The sequence below is a fragment of the Marmota flaviventris genome, chromosome 5 (genome assembly GCF_047511675.1).
Source record: "Marmota flaviventris isolate mMarFla1 chromosome 5, mMarFla1.hap1, whole genome shotgun sequence".
NCBI lineage: Eukaryota > Metazoa > Chordata > Mammalia > Rodentia > Sciuridae > Marmota > Marmota flaviventris.
The window spans coordinates 87872732-87895767 of record NC_092502.1 but is presented as its reverse complement, the minus strand read 5'-3'; the positions used below and the strand labels follow the sequence as shown (position 1 = coordinate 87895767).

The 23036-nt window shown below is 35.3% G+C and overlaps 1 long non-coding RNA gene and 1 other non-coding gene across 2 annotated transcripts in view; both read left to right on the top strand.

Annotated features, from left to right (window-relative positions):
• The window catches only part of LOC114086478 (uncharacterized), a 194122-nt gene that overhangs the window by 46747 nt on the left and 124339 nt on the right, over nt 1-23036 (top strand). The window lies entirely within an intron of this gene.
• On the top strand, nt 20474-20545 carry Trnaa-agc (transfer RNA alanine (anticodon AGC)). The gene has a single exon. It is a non-coding gene; the product is annotated as a tRNA-Ala (tRNA).

The window sequence follows — 23036 nt, the reverse complement described above, 5'->3', positions numbered from 1 at the left end:
GTATTTTTTGAAAATTTTCATGGCAGTTTTGTTCTATGTTATTTCTTTACTGAATTTAATATACTTTTCTTTTTTTTTTTGTATCAAGGATTGAACTCAGGGCAATCAACCACTGAACCATATCCCCAGCCCTACTTTGTATTTTATTTAGATACAGGGTCTCACTGAGTTGCTTAATATCTTGCTTTTGCTGAAGCTGGCTTTGGACTTGCAATCGTCCTGTCTCAGCCTCCTGAGCTGCTGGGATCACAGGTGTGAGCCACTGTGCCTGGCTCAATATACTTTGACTAAGTTTTCTTTTAAATACCTTTGACATCCAAATATATAGCTTTCAATTTGTTTCAAATTTTCAAAGATTTTAATTAGTTTTTTTAGAATTTTACATAATTTACATGTATATATAGTCATATATATCAATATAGTCAGCTTTAAGTAAATGGCCATGTGGTGAGTATGCATTGCTATCATCCCTTGTATTAGCCTACTGATATTTTTTTAAAAAAGAAAGAATTCCATCTACTCTTTTGTTACCATTGGAAAAATTTTCACTTCACCACAGTTGAGAAGTGCAGTGTTAGTATTCCATCAATTTTACCCTATACCAGAAGTGTAGGTTGAACAATATAATTTGTGAACTTTCAATGTCAACAAACCAGCTTGGCTGCTTGTGAAGGTCCAGGGACCTGCCATTGTTTCCTGCCTAGCAAGCCCATTCAAACTCAAAGTTGGAAGATTCTGTCACCATTCCTGCCACTTTCAGAAAACAAGATAACAAAGTAAGATAGAAAATTGGGCTGGGGAAAGATGGAAGATTTTCTCAATCTACTCCTAGTATAAAAGTGGAAATAGAAATTTTCATTACCACTTCCAGGTAATATTAATTAATTCAGGAGTACCAAACAATAGCTTATTCAAAAATATTATCCATAACTTCAAATTTTCTATAAGTATGTTCTATATGCTAATGTGTCTGGGTATTGGAGCATTAAATAAATAACAATTTCTGATCCTTGTTACCTATGTAATGTGTGTCTTTATGATGACTATTTGGGCATGTGATTTCTGAAAAATAATTAAAGGCAATGCTTCTGAACATATAGGACGTTTGTTTTTTTCATTAGCATGCATTTTTCTTTCCTTTGTAACTGCCATTGGACTTGCTCTAGAGGAACAAAGTAAAGGTAAGGCTGGGGATAAAAGGGTCTTAATTCTATCCAACCAACATAGACTACTTGGATATTTTCTTGGAATTTGAATCTTGAGTGACAGAATGACTGACACCATTGGAATAGAATCATCGCAGCAGTAAAAATCTGAAGGGAAAAATAACCCATCTATTTTTACTATCTATATCCCCAGACTACCTAATCTCTGACCCTACCCCAGGGCTTATTGGGGCACTTCACTCCCTTCTATTAGTTCTGTTGACTTATAAGCAAGAAATTCTTGTACAATAAGCCTTTTATGTTTTAAGTTTCACATGGAAAATGAACAGAAATAAATATTTTGAGTGTAATTTAACTTTAATAATATTGAACAAGAAGATAAATTTTCTTTGATTGAAACTCCAATGCTTTTGAGTACAATTTCTAAGCGATTTTTTGATTAGAACTTTTACTAATTGTAATTCACATGCAATTTCTAAACTCTAAAGATGTGGATAATGCCTACCACTTACTGAGCATTTGCTTCCTTGCCAAGTACCATGCTAAGTGCTTTTTTAAAAAAAATGTGGACTTGTGGGTATATGTATAGCTATTTTAAAATATATATGCATAATATTTTTGGAGCCATTTTAGTGAAACAAGAAGTAATTTAATAGTTTCTTCACATTACTGAATGCTGAAGAATGATTAATTTGACAAAGTCACACAACTGGAAAGTGGCAGAGCAAGGTTGTCTTAACCACCATGATATCACTCATATTAGAAGTGATGTGATTTTTTTTTTGTACTTAACTATAAGCCAATGTCAACATTTTTAGCAAAAGGTAGAAAAAATACTAATGAGAACAGCAGTAGATTTAGAATATATCTTGAAAGCCAAAGTGGTTGTAAACAGATCAATCCTCTAATCATGTGCCTTTACTATATTTATTTCACATTGTTTTCAAAAGATAGATATTTAATTCAGTCACTCTAGCTGACTCTGATTAAATGTTTAAATTTGAAAAATTTTCACTTAAGATTTAATTAAATGAGAATTTTACTTTCTACTTTGTTAGAATCTAGTATTTTTCCCAGTTTGTCTTCATAAGCCATCACAAATCTAGACTATATATAGTCCAACATAATACTGGGAAACAACTGACATTATTCAACTAAGGATCATGAGAAACCAGCACTATGGAATGAATAGAGAGAGGTTTATTGGTATGACTGGGTGCTTTCTCAACTTCCTAAATATTTATTTAATGTGGTGCCAGGAATTTAGTGCCTCACCATGGTAGGCAAGCGCTCTACCACTGAGCCACAACCCTGGCCCCAACTTCCTAAATATTTAGAAATTGAAAATTATCTGACATAATAGAAAATTTTCACGCAAAAATATACTTAAAAATTATATAGACTCATCCAAATATTTAGGATTCAAAAAGCATGCCACAAGAAACTATAATCTCCATTATTCAGTTGTTTAACCTAGTATTATTTGCAAGATCCTTGTTGGTTAGCATTTTCCATTTTCACAATTTAGTTAATTAGTTTTTGAAATTTGTGAACATTTTCTAGGAAATGATCTTATCTCCAAAAATTACGCATTTCAATTAACTTGAATGATCTAATGAAATATGAGTATATCAAACACATCTCTATCTAAGCACTGTTGGAATAAAGTACATGGATGCCAAAATATATGTCATATTGTTAAAGATTTTGGATTTCTATAATAAAAAAACCTAACTTCCAACATAAATATTTGCCAAAATTCAAGGTAGAATTTTGATCTTGCCTGTAGTACAAATACAATAAAGTGTTTAAAATATGACAAAAAAATACAGTAAATTAGAACAGTGATCTCTTATGTATGTACAGTAAAGCACAGGGGAAAACTATGTTCTGACTTTCTCCAGGAATCATCCCAGGTATTAAGTGTACTTCTTAGAACCATAATTCTCCAATGCAAACAGGCTTATCTATTCATGACTCCCCTAATGCATAACAGGTACTGCAAAGAAGGAACTGAAATGGCCAAAGGCTCTCTATCAGACAGGTTCTCCAGAGAAACAAAATCAACATGTATGTTATGTACACATGCAAAGAGATTGATTTTAAGGCAATGACTTATACCATGGTGGCAGTTAACAAGTCCAGCATTTGCAGGGCAGGCAGGCTAGCCAGCCAGAAGCTCAAGCAGGTGTTGTTTTAGTCTTGAGGCAGAATTTCTTCTTCTCTGAGAAGACTTAGTTTTTTGCTGATCGCATGAGCCACCCACATTGTCAAGAGTAAGCTGATTTACTTAAAGTCAACTGATTGTAGATGTTAAATACATCTTCAAATATATATTCATGCCAACACCCAGATAAATGTTTGATTGAGTAACTGGGATTAACTCACCATCTCAGATCTCTATATGGTAACCATGCTGGTAGAAAGAAATCTTTGGAATTTTTTCAGACATGGCCCCACCTGCCTAAGGGTGGTTGGGAAAAGGACAGAACAGATGTAACCTCTTGTACTTTTCCAGATATGTCCATCACTTCTTCTCCAGTGCTTGCACAGCCATGGTGGAGAGCAGAGGGGAAGCCATGCTCCACATAGGCTAGACAATGATGTGTCAATCACTTCTGGGAAACTTGGCTATAAGAGGTCAATGTCAAGATGATGCTATAGTGGCTTTTGATACATAGCTCTTTTGGAGTCAGGGGGACTCCAAATTTCTGGTAAAAATGATGCCCTTCATTTCATTTTGTTAATGAGAGCCTAAATGAAATTTTACTTTGAAATGTCACATATGGAAACTGTTTTGGCCTCTGTATTCCCTTTGCTTGGGTTTATAATCTTCAGTAATGGAGTAATACTATCAGAGCAGCAGTCTCAAGGCTGGTGGTGGATTGAAGGTTTTTAAATCTCTCTTGACTTTAGAACCTCTGAAACACGTTTTTTTCTTATGGTGGCTTTTATACCAATAACCTGTAAACTTATGGGACACAGAGAACAAGAATAGTAATTTAAAAAATTGGGTCTGGATAAGCATAAAATTATTTACTTTTTTTTGAGAGAGAGAGAGAGAGAGAAAATTTTAATATTTATTTATTTTAGTTTTCGGTGGACACAACATCTTTGTTTGTATGTGATGCTGAGGATCGAACCTGGGCCACATGCATGCCAGGTGAGCGTGCTACTGCTTGAGCCACATCCCCAGCCCCAAATTATTTACTTTTTAAAAGTTTTAAAGGTATAATCCAAAATATAGGTCATGGAAAAATTTAAGGACATAACAATGTTATGAGACAAGCTTACAGTTCTGATTTGTATGAAAGCCCAATAAAATAGGAGAAGTAGGAACTTTAAAAAATAAGATTTGGGGGCTGGGGATGTGGCTCAAGTGGTAGCGCGCTCGCCTGGCATGCGTGCGGCCCGGGTTCGATCCTCAGCACCACATACAAACAAAGATGTTGTGTCCACCGAAAAATAAATAAATAAATATTTAAAAAAATAAAAAATAAAAAATAAGATTTGTATGACATGATAAGGGGATGAAATTTTGTTTTTAATTTTTACTTTCAGAGGTATGGATGGTAAATAAAATCCTGTGAAAAAGGTTTCCTTGTCTCCTCCTAATAAAATCAGACCAATGAGAAAATGTAACATATAATGTATTATTGAAATATTTGCAAAATAAATACAGACTTTCCCTTACTTTAGAATAATTCTAGCCAACAACTAAAGTGCTAACAAAAACCATAGAGTTGGACTGGGGTTGTGGCTCAGTGGTAGAGTGCTTGCCTGGAGCATGTGAGGCACTGGGTTCGATCCTCATCACCACACTAAAACAAATAAAAATAAAGATATTGTGTCCATCTACAACTAAAACAATATTTTTTTAAAAAGCCATAGAGTTCTTGTCATCCAATGGAAAAAATATTCATTAAAACAATAATTCTATTGTCATGTATAACTAATTAGAAAAAAAAATTGATATTCTATTCATTTAGACTGGTCTCCTTTAAAGTCATGTTATTAGAAAAGCTTATACTCTTCTAATTTTTTTTGTTCCACATAGCTTGGATTAGAAATAACTCTCCTAAAAGTTTTCTAAAATGTGTGACAAGTTGACTATTGAAACCTGCACTGTAAGCTGGAGTTGAGGGTGTTGTGTCTTTTCTTGAAGTTTCTTGACTTTTTCTTTCCTTTCAGCTGCAATGCTCTTTGGAAAACAAATAACAACAAAACAAGAAACTCAATAAATGGTATATTCAGAAAACCAAACCAAACCAATAGTCCTCAAATTTGACAATAACTGAAAATATTGCAGAAAGATTGAGCAATATTTATCCCAAGTTTGTTAAAAGCAATTTACTTACAAAAAAGATGACAAACCAACCCATGCCTCTCAAAGTTAATAATCTCTACATGTTTGTTCCACTTCTAGAATACTAGCAAAGTTTATTTTATTAATTTAAAGAAAAGGATTTCAATTTACTCATATTGTATCAGGACTAGCACTTAGTAAATTGAAATTTAGGCATGATTAAAAAAATAACCCCAAACCAATAAATCCAGGGAGAGGAGGGAGAAAAACATATTTACATGACTCTTTTATAAAGGCAAAAAGTTAAGATACTCATGTCCTTGAAAATCACTTTACAATTTCAATCGTCTTTCAGTTCCCAGTTGAGGCCAACTGCAGAGCAGTGTGGCAGTGCTGTTTGGAATTGGACAGGCTTTTGTAGAACCTCTTCCTTTGCCCCTCTCAACCACAAAGAAAAGTGGTTTGTTTGCTCCGAAGAGAACTTCCACAGAATCTCACTAGAAACATCTGCTATATATAAACTTTTACAACAGACAAAATTGCTGATTTATGATTTTTTTTATAGTGCAGAGGAAAATAATAGACTGTTATTAGGACCTCTACTGTTGTATTACCTGATAAAACAGGTGAATTAGGCTGTCTACTTCTACTATATTACCTTCATTAATGTTGTTTTATGTGAAATAAAGAACTCAAAGCAATTTTGGCCTTGTTTTCATATGAGAAAAAAATGAATAGTTCTTCCTCCTTTATTTCTAAGGCTACAGAATCAGTATGCAATGCTCACTTTCTCAGAAACTTGATGGTACACTTTTTATGCCAGAATAATTGCATTGATTCCAAATGGAGGTCAGGCCTTCTGGCATGGTTAAATATTATATTCTAGGTCATATTTTTGCTAATTTACTTCTTAACACATTAACAAAATTTTTTGCTCCTGAGTCTCACTTGAATTTCTGATTGAGCCAATAAACTAGGGCTTGATCTTTTGAGTTTGAGTTTAATTAGTCTGATAATTTCCTACATTTCCCCTGACTGAGTTTCCTAAAGTATTTTTCTGCTGTCTTAGTCTGTTTCAGCTGCTCTAAGAAATTACCATAAGATCGGTGGTTTAAACAGCAAACATTTGTTTTTCATAGTTTTGAGGCTGTTGTTAGGACCTATACTAATGGAAGTCCAAGATCCAGGTGCCAGAAGATCCCATGTTTGGCATCCTGGTTTACAGAAGGCCATCTTCTCTTATCTTCACATGGTGGAGGGAAGAGAGGGGAAGCAGGTTTTCTCATAGCTCTTCTTTTAAGGATGCCAATGCCATTCTGGAGGCCTATTTCTTCATAACCTAATCGTGTCCCAAAGGTCCCACTTGCCACATTGTGGTTAGGATTTCAACATATGAATTTTGGGGCTATATATTCAATTCCTAACATCTGCTTTTGGGAAACTTTGGGGGAAAAAAGTTGAAATGTTAAAAAAAAAAAAGCTAGTCCAGTAACTTATAAGAACTAGGTGCTGCATTTCTTTCCCACTGGACTCCCCATTTTTGATGAATAATGCCATTACTTAAAATAGATGAAGACTCAAATAATAAAAATTGTTTATCTACTGAAAAACTTTCAGAGCTGATCCAATTAAACATTAGTTGTTTTGTGGGTTGTGATGTTAATGTCCAATTATTATAGTCCAGTTTTGTTGTTTTTCCATTCCAAATTCCCAATTTTCTTTGAGGAAGGAGAGGACAAATATCCTGCAAATGTGTATGGAAAAGCTGAAGAGGCAGGAAGCTAAATCAAAGTTTGGTCTGTGTCCACCAAATACTGGGAGTTGTGGGAAAATGTAGAGACACATTACCATCATTTGTTGGTTCTTCTGGTTTTTCAAGTTCTCAGCAGAACCAGGATGGAAGTCATTCTTTAATAAACAAATGATTTCATGGTAATGCAGTTAAAATCTGCAAAAAAGGATTCAAGAAACTTTCCAGAAATATTTGTTTGTGTTTCCCTAGCGGCTTCATGTCTAGGTAAAACTGAATGCTGAGAATAAATTCTGAACTACTTCAAAACATGTGCTCATCTTATTTCCTAGTGCCCATGTCAGTCAGTGTTCAAAATGCTTCATTTGGGGAAAATACATCTCTTGCTAACATTGGCCATGCTCTGAGGCTGCACTTAATATTTTGCTAATGAAAATATTGGTGAAAATATTCCTAAGATTGCTGTAATGCAGATGCTTACCATGAAAACAGTATTTTGATTTTGTATTTTCCACAATTTTGAGGAAAATTCACTGGAGCATAGGTAATTTTATGAAAGAATTTGAACTAGTCATAAAGGTCTGAGAAAACTTATTTTGAGATGGTTAATCAAGATTTAAAAGCGAGGAAGAAAACAGTATGTAAGATGCATCTGAAAGACTATGTCTTGATTAGTTTTGGTTCCTATAACAAATATACCATAGACTGGGTAACTTAACTGACACTTATTTCTCACTGTATTGGAGGTTGGAAGACTGCAATCAAGTTACTAGTATGTTCTGGCTTGGTGACAAGTTGCTTCCTGTTTTCCTCACATAGTGGGGGCGGGGTGTGAGAAGGGGTAAGGAAGTTCTCTCATGTTTCTTTTTATGAAGAAACTGATCCCATTCAAAAGCGCTTCAGCTCCCTGACCTAATCACCTCTCAAAGGCCCACATCCAGATACCATTCCATGGAACATAAACCTTCAATATCCTAATTTTGAGGAGACACAAACATTTAGTCCATAGTAAGCTCCATTAAATAGTTAATTAAATCCTGTGTGTCTTCTACCTGGGCTAAGCTCTGTGATATCATAGTAGGCAAAACACACTCAGACATGGTCCTCATGTCAATTCCTCACACTGGAAGGAGGCAAAAACTAATCACATCACAGAAATAAAAGTAAAATCTTCACTCCATTAAACAGAATAAGAAGTTACAGGAACATATATGAACAGAATATAAACTATAGATGCACCTGGACTTATGATGGGGTTATAGTTAAATAAACCTATTATAAATTGAAAATATCCCCTTACCAATGCGTTTTGTACTCTCAACCTACCAAACATCATATCTTAGCAACACAGTGCACTGTAGGGTATCTGTTGTTTACCCGTGGTAGCATGGCTCAGTGGGAGCTGTGGCTTACTGCTACTACCTGGTATCTACAAAGTATTGGACTGCAGATTGTTAGCCTGGGAAAAGGCCAAAATTTAAAATTCAAAGTACAGTTGATATTGAGCGCATACCACTTTTGAAGTATTATAAAGTTGAAAAATTATGAGTTGAGCCATCACAGATCCAGTGAAGGATTAAGACAGTAAAGAAAGTAACAACTGAGAAGACATCTTAATAAGAGTTAAATAGCTAAAGAGAGGAGAGCATAGTGTTTCAGGTAGCAGAAAGGCCATCTTTGTTATATACTGTTTATAAAAGTTTGTCAACCCCTCCTCAAGGGGATTTTACTCTCCTCACAGATAAAGTTCTACAACATATGAAAGTCTGAAGAACTTTTCAGTTCAAAATTTTCAGTAAATGATGGGGTGGCTGAAAGAGTAAATTATTCTGTAGGACTCAAACTGAGCTATGGTGGGAGAGTGGTTTTGTTGTATATTGAGACAATGAAGAGAGGGAAATGTAGAAAGGTGAGTTCAAGTTCTGGGATAAGGCTCTGGCCTTGTGCTACAGAGGGCCCTCAAATCACAAATATACTAAACACATTAAAAACCATAGATATGGACTGGGGTTGTGGCTCAGTGGTAGTGCACTTGCCTAGCATGCATTGGGTTTGATTCTCAGCACCACAAACAAATAAAAATCCATCAACAACTAAAAGAAATATATATATTAAAAAAAAAAAAACACAACCAACCAACCAAACAAAAAAAAAAAAACCCATAGATACTGTTGTCTCCAAACATTCTTCCATTTGTCTAGCATTCATGGGGCCAGGGAAATTCTTTTCCACATCTTTTAACTTGCCTCCTGAAAATGGAAGGTGATTGCATCCAAATGCTATGAAGTATTTTGGATTATCCTACTTCCAACATGAGAAAGGGAGAGTGTTTTAGAGTCCAGGAAGGATTTGCAGTGTAGAAGCATATTAAGTGAGAGAAAAGATACATTAATTAACTTTTTAAATCCTTCTTATAGCATGAATGCAACAGGCATTTGCATAATGAAGTTTCATTTCCTACTGTGCTGAGCATCTATTTTCTTGTTTGTTTTTTTTTTCATGTAAACCAATTAATGGTTTTGGGATTATTTCAATATGTTCAGTATTTGCAATTGTTGCTTTCAGTGGTTGAACAATATTTTGCAATATTAAATTTATATACAGTCGTGTCTAGATATAATAAATATGCTCAAAGCATGATATCAATTCTTAATTTAAGCAACTAGATGGACCTTGAATGCTAGAAATACAAATACTTTTATTTTTATAAAAATTTTAATAGATTAATTACATTTAAAATGGAAAAATTCCAAAGAGAGGGTCCACTTATAAAAAATAAAAACTTGGAAACAATGACAGTAGGTGAACTTCTGTTGAGTATGACCCTCATAGATTTTGCAGAAAAGAAATTACAAATTCTTATTTAATATTTAGCTACTGATCAAAAATAATGCAAATTAATAAACATATTTTTCTTGTGATATCCACAACTTAAATATGTCAGCCAAGAGAATCCTTACAACTTTATATGCATTATTAAATGAAGACTTAATTACTAATTAAAACAATGAGAAGGAAAAAGATAATCAATTTTATATCGATTTTACAAGCCAGAAACAACAAAAGCAACTCTGACCTACTTGTTAGAATACAGAGAAGTTTCTCTATCTTGAAGATTAATGGTTCTGAAATCAGCAAATTGGGGAAGAAGTTCACCAGAACATTTGTCTAGGTGATGATTTTGGAAATGGAGTCAATACATCCTTCTGATGGTATGATACTGTTGCTAGTAAAACACATTCTAATGCAAATTAATAACTAAGTTTTCCATTGCATGAACATGACAATTTTTTCCTTTCTCTTTTTGTCTCTCTCTCCCTTCATTTTCTTTTGTTCATTCTGTGTGTGTTTGTGTGTGTATGTGTGTGTGCGTGCACACCTGTGCATATGCAGGGGATTGAACCCATGGTTTTATGCTTGTTAAGCATAACCTTTACCAATGAGCTACACTCCCAGCCCCAGAATTTCAGTATTTCATTTTCTTCCAAATTCTTTCATGTAAGAGATTGTAGAAGCTGTATTTTATATTCTCTATTTAGAGGCTATTTTGTTGTCACTGTTAAATGTTTCACAACCAATATTTAAGATAGACTTTAGCCAATGGATGTATTTGTGAGAGGATACACTTAATTTTTTAAGTAAAATATAAAATGTTCTTTATACATTGACACTTTGTGTAGACATAAACCAAATAAACTTTTATTATTTAGAAAATACCCAGTTTGTGGTGTTCCATTATAGCAGCACAAAACAAACTAAGACATAGAATTGCTAGCCAGGTGGGGCAGTTGGTAGAACAAGCACTTGAAAATGTGGCAGAAGCTTTGGAACTGGCTAATGAGTAGAGGCTGGAAGAATTTGGAGTAGTAGACAGAGTTTACATTTCATGAACGGCAACAAGGATGATTCTGTTTCAGAAGAGAAGAACTGTAGGAAAAGTCTGGAATTTCTTTGAGATTGCTTATGCAGTAGTCACTAAAATACTGGTATAAATATGGAGTGTAAGGTCCATTTCAGCAAGGTCTGAGATGGAAATGAGGAACAGAGTATTGGAAACTGGAGTAAAGGCCATCTTTGTTATACAGTTCCAAAGAACTTGGCTGAATTATGTTCATGCCCCAGGGCTTTATAGAAGGTGGAATTTAAGAGCAATGAACTGGGATATCTGGCAGAAGAAGTATCTAAGTAGCAAAGCATTCAAAGTGCTATATAGTTTCTCTTAACTGCTTAAAATTAAATGAGAAAAGAAAGAAACAATTAAAGATGGGATTTATAATTACAAGAGAAGCAGAATATGAAATTTTTGCAGAATTCAAGCCTAACCATGTAAAGAAGAAAAATGTGTGATTTGGAGACCAAAGTAAAGATGTGGTCAAAGGACCCTTTGCTTAAGATATTAATACCATGGATAGAAGGGAGCCAGGCAATGGAAGAAAGACGCTAAAGGCATTTTGGAGATTTCCAAAACAGCCTCTCCCATTACAGACCAGAGTAAGAATCTTGAGAGAGAGTTTTTCAGGAAGGTATGTGCCAGACCTCAGCATTCATTGCCTTGTACTGCCCTATGACTCTGCTCCCAGGATTCTTGTGCAGTGCTCCTGAGCTGCTCCAGCTGTGGCTCCAGCAGGCCTAGGTGGAGCTCAGTTTGCCATTACAGAGGGCCTTGGCAGTGTCCACGTGGCGCTACTTCTGTAGGCACAGAGTTTAAGAGTTATGGCGACATAATGGCCTCTACTTAGATTTTAGAACAGGTCTTCAACAACCTGGATACCCAGGCAGAAACTTGTCAGGGGGCAGAGCCAAACAGAAAGCCCCCTCTAAAGCAATGCCTTGTGGAACGATAGGGGGTCAGGATAGCTGCAGACACTCCAGAACTGTAAAACTCTCAGCCAACATCCAACTTCGCCCTGGAGAGGTACAGGCATTTGACTCCAACTCATGAGAACTGCTTTGTGGTATGTGCCTAGCAAAGCCATGAGCAGGGTCTGGCTGAGGCTTTGAGGCTCCAGTGCACCCAGAAGGTAGGGCATGGAGTCAAGGAAGATTGCTCTGGAACTTAAAGATCTGATGTTTTCCATGTTGGATTTTGGTTTACTGGGGGACTAGTTACCCCTCTTCTTATCTATTTCTCCTCTATGTCTGTCCCACCATTGTATCTTTTTTTTAAAATTTTTTAATATTTATTTTTTTAGCTTTTGGCAGACACAACATCTTTTGTTTTTATATGTGGTGCTGAGGATCGAACCCAGGCCGCACGCATGCCAGGTGAGCGCGCTACCGCTTGAGCCACATCCCCAGCCCCCACCATTGTATTTTATAAGTTGATAACTTGTTTTGGATTTACAGGCTCACAGCTGGAGGGAATTCGCCTCAGGACGAATCATGTCTTGAGTCTTATCCATATCTGATTTAGTTGAGCCTTTGGAATTTTGAGTTAGTGCTGAAATAATTTAAGAATTTGGGGCCATTAGGATGGAATGAATGCATTTTGCATATGAGAAGGATATGAATTTGGGGGGGGGCAAGGGGTAGAATGCTATGGTTTGAATGCATCCTACACAGTAAATATTTTGAAAACTTAGTCCTCAATGCAAAAAGTATTGAGGTGGGACCTTTAAGAGGTGATTATATTAATGTTATCATGGGAGAAGGTTAGTTATAGCAGGAGTGGATTCCTGAGGGAAGGATGAGTTTGGGTCCCTTCTCTCCTCTCTCTTCTCTCTTCTCTCTATCTCTCTCTTCTGTCTCTCTTTTATCCTGTGATGTACTCCAACATTTATGACATAGCAAGAAAGCCCTTAATGGGTATGGCCCCTGGATCTTGGACTTCCCAGCTTCCAGAACTGTGAGTCAAATAGACTTCTGTTGTTTATCAGTTATCCTAGTCTATGGTATTCTGATGAAGCAACACAAAACAGACTAAAACCCACAGAGAAAGTGCACATGTAATTTTTCGAACTGAAAAAGGGTTAAATAAATAGCAAATGATTGATGATATTCAACACATAAAAGGAAACAATTAAATTAGTTCATGGGTATAGTGTTGTTTTTTCAACTTTATTAAAATATAATTGGACAACTAAAATTTTTATAGTGAAATGTTCAAAGAATATTGTATGTCCAATTCCTAGCCGAGCTTAATGTTGTCTCTCATAGCATATTCAGTATTCATAGAAGTTTGTGAAAAAATGTTTAGGATTTGTAGAAATGAACTTGAAATTTGCTGAAAGAATAATCAACAATTTAAGATTGATGATGAATGATGAAACAAATACTTCTTCAGTAAGGAGAATTTTAAAATGAAATGATTAGGAGATAATAGAATAAGACAGAATATCTAAAAATTTTAAAAAGAAATATTACTCAGTTCAACTTAGATTGCATCTGTAAGTCTTGCTAAATTAATAACATTTATTTATGTTTATACTGAATTTCTAGGAGAGAAGAATAACAAAGTTAAACTTAATAAATATTTAATTGGTTTCATACCTCTTATGAAAAATACAGATTTTTACTCGAGGGGAAAATTGAAAACACTACTTCATTTTTGGTTTTGATTTAAAATATAGTTTAGGGAGAGACTATGATTCTAAAGCAAACATGGTTGATAACAAAGGTGAAAAAATCAGGTGGCAAAAATCTAGAACTATATACTATTTACTTTATATATGATTATATTTGTTATTAAGATACATGACCTCAATTCTGCTTATATTGGTGACATTCTTTGGAATAATTTAAACATTATAGTCAATATTATTCAGGATCTGTCCAAATGTGGAAAATCCAGAGGGAAAAAATTGACCTAATAGATACATTTGGTTATACAATGAGAATGCTGACCAAATGCTATTTAAGCACTTAGATTTAAACAAAATTTGAAATTCAAAATGTACTATAGCAGTTAATAACAGAAAATTTCTCTAATAGTGAATTGTGGTTTGGGGTAGAAAATGAAATTAATTTGAATATATCGGTCTACATATTGGGTATTATTAATAATATTAGCAAAAAACTTAGAAAAAACATCTAAGTTTGGCTATTTCTCTTTCTCTCTCTTTTTAGTTAGGAGGAAAAGTTAATCTGGGCTCATGGTTTCAGAGGTTCAATCCATGGTCTGCTGATTCCATTTCTCTGGGCCCAAGTGAGGCAGAACTTCATGGCAGAATGTTGTAGTGGAGGAAACCTCTCAGCTCATGGCAGCTAAGAAGCAGTGAAAGAGATCTAGTTCAACTTTAAAAGAATTTCGAAATTCTTAAGACTTAAAGAAAATGGTTTTACAAATAGAATGCAACTGAATGTGCAGTATATAATGAAGGTGATTATCTGAAAAAAGCAAGAAAATTAAAGTAAGGATATAAAAATGTCCACATGACTATGAAGAAGACTCGTAAAAAAGTTCCGAAACTAACAATTTACTTCATTTCAGTCCCCAGTACCTCCTCCCTCCCTCCTCTTCTCCCCACTACCTTCTATGCCCACTCCTCTACTCCACTGTCCTCCCCCACATCTATTTATTATTTTTATAAATTGGCACTTTATAGGTATACATAGATGTGGAATTCACCATGGTAACACTCACACATGCAAACAGCATAATTTAGTCAGCCTCATTCTGCTATTTTCCCCTTTCCTGTCCCTCCCCGATCTCCTTGAATCTCCCTCCTCTGCTCCACTGGTAGCCCATGTTCATGGTGTTCTCCCACCCTGCTTTTTTCATTTTTATTTTGCTCTAGCTCCCACAAATGAGAGAAAACATCTGACCCTTAACTTTCTGATTCTGACTAATTTCACTAAACATGATGTTCTTCAGTTGCATTCATTTATAAGCAAATGACATGATTTCATTTTTGTTTATGTCTGAGTAAAAGTCCATTGTGTATATATACCACATTTTATTTATCCATCCATCAGTTAATAGGTACTTGGGCTGGTTCCATAACTTGGCTATTGTGAATTGTGTTGCTATAAACATTAGTGTAAATGCAGGCACTCAATGCTATAAACTTTCCTCTTAGAACTGTCTTCATACTGTCCTAGAGATTTTTATATATTGTATATCTGTTCTTATTTATTTCTAGGAATTTTAAAAATTCTCCCCTGATTTCTTTTATGATTAATTCCTAATTCAAAATGTATTATTTAATCTTGAGGTATTAAAATGATTTCTGTTTTTATATTGTTACTGTTTCTAATTTCATTCCAGTATGAACTGATATGATGCAAGGAATTATTTTTATTTTTTTGTATTTGCTATGCCTTGTTTTGTGTCCTAAAATATGGTCTATTTTAGTGAATGTTCTATGTACTGCTGAGAAGAAAGTGAATTCAGTTGTTGATGAATGGAATATTCTATTGGTGTTTATTAAGTTCATTTGATTAATAATTTTTTTTTAAGTCTTGAAGAATCTTAGTTTGTATCTGGATGACTTATCTGTTGGTGAGAGAGGTTTGTTGAAATCACTCATTATTATTGTATTGGGATCTATTTGATTCTTCATATTAAGTAAGATTTGTTTTATGTATGTAGGTACACTGACATTAGGGCACAGATATTTGCAATAATTAAATCTTCTTGTTAGGTGGTTCTCTTAACCTGTACAAAGTGACTTTCTTTATCTCTTCTGATTAATTTTATTTTGAAGTCTCTTTATCAGATATGAGAGTAGCTGCTCCTGCTTTCTTTCAGTCTCCATTTGCATGCTATGTCTTTTTCTATCCTTTTGCATTCAGCCTGTACATGTCTTTGGTCTGAATTTAATTGATCTCAGTGTGTCCTCTACAGTGTCAGCAGGCCCCTCAACCCACAGCTCAGATCACCTGTTTTAAGTAAAAGAGTTCTTCGCTCTTCTAAATTTTATAGATTCTATTTGTTGGTGCTGAATTGTTGTTTTGATTCACCCGTGGGGGCCAGCTATGATAGCATTTCCTCTGAATGGCCTTATACTATTCCTCAAAGGGATAGACTACAGGGATTAAAAGAGTGTTAAAAATATAGTTCCTTGAGAGCAAAGAAGTTGGGGTATGAAGGCAAAAGGAAGGTTGAAATATTCAAAAAATGAGAGGAGACAAAGTAGAAGTAAGGTCATGCACGAAGGGCCTAAAGAGGGAGGAAGAGAAGATGTAGAAGGGAGAGAGTAAGATTTTTTGCTAGTAGAGGGAGAAGTGAGGAAAATAAGAGTAATAAAACAAGCAAGCAAGTAGAGCAGAACAACACCAACCCCACACCCACGTATCAAACAAGAAAACTCAAAAATAAGAAAAAAAGACCACGAACCCCAAACAAACAACAAAGAAAAAAAAGTACTATTCTTAAAAAAAATGAAAGAAATAGCATAAGTTTATTAATAAAAGGAAAGGAAATGAGGAAATAGGGGGGGAAACCCTAGAAAACATGTGTGTGTGTGTGTGTGTGTTTATATATATATATGAAACAATCAGCAAATAAAGCAGAACAATAATTAAAAATATTAATAATAAAGAGAAAGAAAGAAAAATTCTTAGTTAAAAATGCTTAAAATTTTTCCCTTGAGGGATCTGAGGTTGAGTATTTGCATCCTATTCTCCTATTCCAGACTTTTCTTATGTCTCTTACTTCTTAAGCTGTGCTCCTCTTAGAGGGAACCATTGCTGAGTCATATTAAGCCCAACGCCCTTATGTGATTTTGCCACTCTGTTGTAGTAAATTGGAAGTATATTCCATTGAAATTGCTCTTAGCTTCTCTGTTCCAGTATAGGGAGGATGGAACTGGAAGTACCTTCTGTTGGGATTTTGCGTGGACATCTTAGATCACTGCTCTTCCTGGTTGGAAGTATTGTAGAGATTTGTTTGAGAAGTTCCAGCTGCTGGGGACAAGTTCTAAATGGACCTTTGGACCTTTGTCTGGGGTATGAACTCTGAAGTGCTTAAATTCTTACACCCCTAGGATCTCAGCTGGGCATCTGGGCTTCCAGTATCTCCTCAGAGTTCTACTCTTAGGGCCAGGTGACAGACCAGTCTGGGTGGAAGGTGCACAGAAGGTTTCCTGTAGTCTGCCTGTCACTCAAATATGAATTCCAAGTCTCTATTCTAGAATGTAATCATGCCCATCTGTTCAGTCTCCTCCCTCTCAGTTGATTGTTCACATCACAGAGATCAAATGGAAATCTTGTTGCCCTCTCCTGTCCCCAGTGTAACACACTGCCTGGATAATTTTCCTGATCCTTTTCTGCTGGCTGTTCTGCACGCTGCAGGACTCAACAAAAGAGTAGATTGCGCCTCTCCTCTGCACCTCTGTCTTGAATCCCCCTGGATCCACTATGCTGTATAACTGTTTTGGGATTATGATTTGTCAGGTGTTCCTTAGGTAACATAGCAGGCAATGGCAAGACAGTGAGAAAGCATTTGCTAAGTACTCTTAGGTTCCCATAAGAACAAAGTTTGGCATTAACTCCTTTAGCTGAATATCCACCTCTGCTCTTCACTTGGCAGTTGAGAAATATGGAGCACATTTTGTGTGTCAAATTTTTCTGCTGTGTTTCTCTTTCCCTTTGTGTTACCCCTTGCTTTTTGGTGACAGAGCACCACTGTCCCTGCTGGTCTTGGGAGTATTTCTTTATATCCTGCGTTAACTACACCACTATCTTTGGGCTTCTCCAAATCTCTGACAAAAAATTAATGATCTACAATGGTTCTTCAGGAACTCACCTGGTTATGAAGCTATATTCCTATTGTACAAATTGCAAACAGCAAAGCAAGTGGGAAGTACCTCCCTCCTCTATTCCACCATCTTGTGCTCTCAAGAGAGGTTTTGTAATTTGGCATTTCCTGTTATGAAACACAAATTATAAGAAATCTTGATTACAACAATATAATTAGTAATTGCTGAATCAAAGACAAGAAAACATATTTTATAGAATAAATATACAGTATGTTATCTAACAATAATAGATATTATTGCTCATCCAAATATCACTGTCCATTAACACACTACTCAGTGTGTTATAATAATTCAGTTGTATAGTCTCTGATTTTGCTGACTTTCCGTCATAAAAAAATCCATTGCCTGGGCTGGGGATGTGGCTCAAGCGGTAGCGTGCTCGCCTGGCATGCGCACACGTGGCCCAGGTTCGATCCTCAGCACCACATACAAACAAAGATGTTGTGTCCGCCAAAAACTAAAAAATAAATATTAAAAAATTCTCTCTCTCTCTCTCTAAAAAAAAATCCATTGCCTTATTTATATTTGAAGAATTTTGCTTTTATGAAGTTATTTATCAAGATAGGATGATAGGCCAAATTTTAGCTAATAATGTGCTAGTCTGATTTATGACTTTAAAATACGGGTCTTCATCTGTATTCCTGCCTCAATACTGCAAATGTTAGGGGTAGAGATACAGGAACTGCTTGTCGCGTGCCAATGAGTTTCATGAGATAGGGAGCAATGGACCTGCTTGTTGAAATAGTTGCCTGCAAGCTCATGTTTGGTCAGCATCTTTTAGATAGGATAGGATTATGAACATCCTGAAGTTAGGACATAAGGATAGACACCAAGTAACACTATTTGAAGTACCTCAAAAAGAATTAGAGAAGGTTGGAAAGAGCTTAAGTATTCTAGATGTCCAGATGAAGGTAAAGGGGAAAGGTTATTTTAAAGTGGTACTCTTTCCTTCTCCCTTCCACTCCTCACCCCCACCTAGGATTTGCTATAGTAAAGACAAATGCCCAAGATCTAAATAATATTGCCTGATATTACCTTGGTTTAGCCTTAATACTTACAAAAGTCATTTATGCAGTCAATCTTATTTGAGTTTCCTCATTTAGAAATTGTGACTGAGAGAATGAATCTATTATACCATATTGCCTTAATTGGTCATACATAAAAATGATTATAAAGCATTCAGCAAAAGTAAGCCCAAATGAGTGTGCCATGAAAATATTTACTGATTTACTGTCCTGATATCGCACTGAAAACTTAATCATGTAGTTATGACCTACTCGCCATATTTCCATTTAGTTGTTAATTGCTTTCCTGGAAATATTTTTATATGGATGATCAAAAAGATACCAGATTTAAATGAACTTGTTTCAGAACCTAGCTAAGGGCTTTTTTCCCTTAGAAAATAACAAAGAAAGGAGAGAAAAGGAAAGGAAAGAAAAAAGAGAGAAAAAGAAGGAAGGAAGGAAAAAAGAAAGGAGAAGGAAATAAAAGAGATATTACCTTGGACACAGAAAAATTCAGTTCCATTTACTTTCTGTCTCTCCAGTTTTCTGATGGTAATTAACAGATGGTCCATGTCTATTTGATAGACCAGTGGGCAAACATGTGCTTCATCTTTAGCTTGCAGAAGTAGTTTGTCATCTGAGGCGGTATGTCAGAGTCTGGCAACAGCATGGAGCTCTATTTACAAAACCGCTTCCGCCCACTTGGTAGATTATTTCATTTTTTCAGTCATATTGGTTCAAACATCAAATTCATAAAAATACTTTTCCCTACTATGTATTTGAAATGACATTCCCCTGTTATTTTTTCAATGTTTGGCACTAGTCCTTGATAAAGTTAAAAGTTAGTAATACTTGGAAATGTCAACAAAAATCAAAAATTCTTTTTTTTAATTTTACTTCTCTTAAATGGCTATGTTCTGTAACAAGATAAATCACAGAAGAGACAAATGTTTACTATTTTTTGCTTTGATTTCTTCATCTATATGATAGAAACCTATATTAATTATATATTGATGTGTAACATTACTATAATAGTTAGTGTCCTAAAATAACAAACATGTATTATCTCATAGTTTCTGGGGATCAGGGATATGGGAGCATATTAGCCAGGGGATTCTGAATGAGGCTGTTCTTATGAGTTTGCAGTCAAGACATCTGCTAGGACTACAGTCATCTGAAGGTTTGATCCATGCTGAAGGAACTGTTTCTGATATAACTGACTCCCATGACTCTTGGATATTTCTCACCAGGTGAGCCTCTCCCTAGGGTTATTCAAGTGTCCCCATGGCATGATGATGGGCTCCCTACAGAGTGAGTGACCTAAACTTTTAGGTCACATACCATCACTCCTGCTATATTTTACTGGTTATACAGGTCAGTACTGAAGAAATGTGGGAAGAGGAATACAGGTCTCTGGAAGCCAACTTGGAGACTGGTTACCATAAACAGGATTGTATTCAGATAACTCAGCAATTAGGATTGAAGCCAAAATGTACCCAGGGAAAGTTGTATCATTTGAGTTCTTAAAAATTCTTTAGTTTTTGGGCTGGGGTGTGGCTCAGCGGTAGAGCGCTCGCCTAGCATGTGCGAGACCCTGGGTTCGATCCTCAGCACCACATAAAAATAAATAAACCAAATAAAGGTGTTGTGTACAACTAAAAAACAAATATTTAAAAAAAATTCTTTAGTCTTTAAGATATATTATTAGTTATTATTTGAGACTATGGCAACAAACAAAACAAAACAAACAACCCCTCCCAAAAAAAGGGCTGTGGCTGTGGCTCAGCAGTAGCACATTTGCCTGGCATGTGTGAGGTACTGGATTCAATTCTCAGCACGACATATGAACAAATAAAATAAAGGACTATAAACAATTAAAAAATTAAAAAAACCCCAACCCCCCAAAAACATTGGGAGCCAGAAACCTTAGTTAAGACTCTATCCTTGGAAGATATTTGCTCCAAGTATGACTATGTCAGTGCGGTTTACTTTTTGATAGAGAATTAATACACATTTATGCTTAGTACATTACAATGCAAGATAAAAACTTTAGTTTTTTTTCTTTAATTTTACAGAATTGGGGGATGAACTCAGGGCCTCACACATGCCTGTCTAGTGTGTCACGTCCCTAAACTTTAAAAACATTTTTATTTTTAGACTGGGTCTCACTTAGTGGACAAGGCTGGCCTCAAATTTGCGATCCTCCTTCCTTAGCTTCCTGAGTCACTAGGATTATAAGGCATGCATCAATGTACCCGGCAAAACCTTAGTTCTAAGGATAATGACAGGCATATAAGAACTAAAGAAATGTTAGTTTACCTTTTCCTCTTTCCTTAAGACACTTTAAAGTAGAATTTCCAAAAACATTCTTCCATGAAAAAACACCTTTCACCTTGCCATCTTTCCTGGGTCTGTTGTCTGTGTCTGAGAGTGGCCTTCTCTACTATGCCAACCAATTATTAACATCTTATGTTTATCATTGTGAATAATATTGGGTATCACTTCTCTAGAAGAGGATTTCTTTAAAATAGCTACTAGAATTCAATATTGTATTGGAGGTTGCAGACAAAGCAAGAGAAAGAAATACATGGCAAACAGATTGGAAAGTAAGAAGTTAAGTCCTTGTTTGTAGATAACATGATCTTATATTTAGAAAACTCTAGATATTCCATGAAAAACTTTTAGAACTAATGAGAAAACTCAGTAAAATACAATAAATAAAATCACAAAAATCAGTAGTGTTTCTATACACTAACAGCAAACCATCTGAAAAAGAAATCAAGCAAACATTCCTGTTTTTAATAGCTACCAAAACTAAACCAACCATCCACTGAAAGGATAAATTTAACCAAGGAGATGAAAGATTGTTACACCAAAATCTATAAAGCATTGAGAAAGAAATTGAAGAACAAAAATAAATGTGAAGATATATTGTGTTCATGGATAGGGAGAATTAATATTAATATAGAAAATGTCTATATTATCCAAAGCAACATACAGATTCAACACAATCCCTATCCAAATATCAATGACATTATGTATGGAAAATAGAAAAATAACCCTGAAATTCATACGCAATCACCAGAGACCCTGAATAACCAAGAATAACCAAGGTAATCATGAAGAAAAAGAACAATGCTGGAGTTTACAGTACCTGACTTCAAAACACTACTGAGTTAGAGTTAACAAAACAGCATGGTACTGGAGTAAAAACAGATAGTTACACCAATGGACCACAATAGAGAACCAATAAACATCTGCATATTTTCAGCCCACTGCTTTTTGACAAAGGCACCAAAAAGATGCATTGGAGAAAAGTCAGTCTTTTCAATCAACCATGCTGGGAAAAATGTGTCCATATGAGAAAGCTGAACCTAGACCCCTCTCTCCTACCATATACAAAAGTCAACTTTAAATAGATCAAAGACCTTAATATAAAACCTGAAACTATTGAACTACTGAAAGAAAACAGGAGAAACACTTCAAAATATTGGCATAGGCAAAGATTTTTTGATAAAACCCTAAAAGCACAGACAACAGAAACAAAGATAAACAAATGGAACTACATCAAACTAAGAAGCTTCTGCACAGCAAAGGAAGCCATCCACAGTAAAGAGACAACCTGCAGAATTAGGAAAAATATTTGCAAACTATTCATCAAAACAATGCAACAGAAAAAAATCCAATTAGAAGATGGGCAATGATCTGAATAGACATTTTGTAAAAGAAGACATATAAATGATCAACTAGTATATTAATAAAAAGTTTCATATCACTAGTCATCAGTAGAATGCAAATCAAAGCCACAATGAGATTGCATCTTACCTTAGTTACAATGGCTATAATCACAGACAAAAAATAGTAAATGCTGGAGAGGATGCAGAGTATGGGGAACTCTTATACACTACTAGTGGGAAGGTAAATTAGTATAGCCATTATGGAAAGCAGTATTTAAAAAATCTAAAAATAGAACTACCCTATCCAATAATCCCACTACTGGGCATATACCTAAAGGAAAGAAATCAATATGGCAAAGAGGTATCTGCTCACCCATGTCCATTACAGATAGCCTTATTCACGATAGCCAAGATATGGAATCAATCAAGGTGC